The sequence below is a fragment of the Dipodomys spectabilis genome, unplaced genomic scaffold (genome assembly GCF_019054845.1).
Source record: "Dipodomys spectabilis isolate Male_0828 unplaced genomic scaffold, ASM1905484v1 ptg000516l, whole genome shotgun sequence".
Classification (NCBI taxonomy): Eukaryota; Metazoa; Chordata; class Mammalia; order Rodentia; family Heteromyidae; genus Dipodomys; species Dipodomys spectabilis.
In genome coordinates this window covers 6752517-6755360 of record NW_024871193.1, presented here as the reverse complement: position 1 = coordinate 6755360, position 2844 = coordinate 6752517, and the positions used below count along the sequence as shown (strand labels likewise).

The 2844-nt window shown below is 38.4% G+C and overlaps 1 pseudogene; it reads left to right on the top strand.

Annotated features, from left to right (window-relative positions):
• Positions 1-970: 970 nt before the first annotated feature.
• LOC122099512 lies at positions 971-1070 on the top strand (annotated as a pseudogene).
• The last annotated feature ends 1774 nt before the right edge of the window (positions 1071-2844 follow it).

Here is a 2844-nt window from a genome sequence, read left to right as displayed (position 1 = left end):
GACTTCTCCAGGAGCTATGAAAATATTTGGTGATGGAAAGTCAGTAGTGTAAGTTCCTGCCTGGTTGTATGGTAGACAGGCCAGGATATTAAGTAAACATGCGTATGAACAACATTTTTACCTTCTTGGCTTTAACTACTTTTGAAATAATAGGTAAAATAAATATTATATATATATATATATATATATATATATATATTGTTGTTTGGGCCCAGTCATGGGGCCTGAAATCTGGGCCTGGGCCCTGTCCCTCAGCTCTTCAGCTCAAGGCTAGTGCTCTACCACTTGAGCCACAGCACCACTTCCGGCTTTTTTCTTTTTCCTTATGTGGTGCTGAGGAATCAAACCCAGGGCTTCAGACATGCAAGGCATGCACTGAGCCAACTTCCCAGCCCAAACAATTATATTTTGATAAAATACCTTCTATTCTGAACAGTTCGGTCTGAAGTGTTCATCTCTCTATGATCCCTTGTAACTAAGATTAGTTTTGTTCCAGTAAGACAATCTATGCTGTCAGTGTAAGATATTCTGGTTGGTCTGTTCCTACATGGAAGAAGGGTAAGGGTCAGGAAGACATTTGTGCCACAGAGACCTCATTTAGGAAATTTTAAGCTGCAGAAGTTTAGAAGTGGATCTTAACCAAGGCTTACTTTGAATCCATTAGCTCCACAAAGATAACTCAGTTGATAAATAAGTACTTGAAAAGCCATCACCTTTGGATTAGCTGTAAAGGCTTCAAAATATGATCAAATTTAAAATGAAAATGACAAAATAGTTATTGACAAAAAATTGCAAATGTGAGTAATCGACCAAACAATATAATTTTTTTCCACTATAGACAGAAATTTAGAGAAATAAGATCAATAGCATTTTTAGGAACAATAAGGGTTCCTTGTTACAAATAGGCAACCATGAATATGTGCCTGTATAAAGATTGCATCAATAACTACTTAAATTTAGAGGTTACTACATGCTTTAGCAGCAGGTCTACCCAAATTACAACAATACAGAGATTAAAATAGTACTTGCACAAGGATGGTATGAAAATTTGTGAAGTATTCCATATTTTTCATTCTTCAAATGCAAGAAATGAAAAACAGTTGTTAAAAAGTTGATTACAAAAATACAAGTGTAACAATACATGTAATTCATAGAATTAAAGGTTAGTTTGACATCAGTGTATTAAATCTTCACCTTAGAAAGGCCCTTACATAGCATAACCTTTATAAAACTTGAAATTAGATAACATGGTCATTTTATCCCAAAGAAATAAAATTTAAGCCATGCTCATAGGGGCTTCCGGGAAGATAGTGGAGGAGAAGCTGAAGGCTAAACAAGCTCTCGCATAGAAAGCAGTTTTAGAGTTCCAGTGAACAGTCCTAAGCCAGAGAATCACACCAAGTGTGCCATCACAGTACACAGAGTTAGGCCAGAGAGGGAAAATCCAGGCAAGGAGACAGATCTGAGCATTTGCCAGCAGCTTCGGCAGCAGCGGTGGCCATAGTCGCCATCCTGTAACACAGAGAGTCCAGGACAAAGGAGCCACATGCGGTTGGTGAGCAGATTCTACTAAACACCAGCAAGAACCTACAAGGAGCAGACATCTTCATCCTGCGGTTCACAGACCAGAGACGACCCAGGAACCAAGACTCGGTGAAAGTAGAAGCTTAACATCCTCACTCCTTCTCAGGGAGCAGAGGAGAGAAGGCCACCCCTCCCCCCCACAACCGGACATCTCCATCTTGGATACTGACAAAGCTCAGTGGAGCTGCTAGCTCCAACTAAGGCCTTGGAAGAAAACTAGAGTCATTTAGCAGGTCACAAGAACCTAAATTGACCTGCCAGACTCAGCTTAACCCCGGGAAATGTCACCCAGCTCAGGCGCAAGCCCCAGGAATGGCTTTCTTCACTGGGTAATCAGAGCCAGAGGCTGCCCCTTCCTTAAGCAGCCTTGACAATCAATTGAAATTCAGTAAACATAAACCCAGAGAGTGGCTCCAGCCTGGGCTCGTGAGTTTCTAACAAGCTAGCCCTCAGGAAAAGCTAATGTTTGCTGAAAAGCCTCAACTCTACCCAGAACCTAGCCTCATCACAGCATCTCCAATCGAGGAAAAAGCCATCTCCCTCTTTGTGATAATCAAAGCATATCCCCCTCCCATTAAAGTAACCTGAGAGGAGGATCACAAAATCCTGGGTAAAGCAGAGCATTTTTTGGCCTGTTCAAACTTACTTAAGAAACCAACCAAGCCACAGGAAAATCAAACACAACAAGCAGAACAGAGACTCCAACAAGAGGCTGGTTACAGACACAAGGGAGATACAGGATTTTTCCCACCACTCCCAAAAAAATCAAAATATTTTTTCTTTTTTTTGTACATTTTATAAAAAAAATTTTCTAAAACTTTTTTTTAATTTTTAATTTTTACCTTTTTTGAAAAAAAATGTTTCCTAGTAACTTTTTTTCCCTCTTATACTTCTTATTTTAGGGGTATATTTGCGTGTGCGTTTTTCTTTCCTTTTTCTTCTTTAAATTTTTTTTTTTGTTTTTTGTTTTGCTCTATTGAACTTCTGATCTTTTTTCTTTCTTTCTTATCCTTTTCACCTTTTCTTCTCTTTCATTCTTTTTTATGTGACTTAATTGTTTTTCTACACATCCTCAGATATACCCATAGTCGATTATTAGACCTTCTCCTCCATTGTGTACACACTTAATCCACAAATTTATTACTCAGTTCAAAACCTCTTAGACTTAAATTCCTTGATAGCAGTACTACCTCTTTATACCTATATAATATTTTAGTTATTTTTATTTTTAAGTTTTTCACATCTCCTTTATATCCCTCC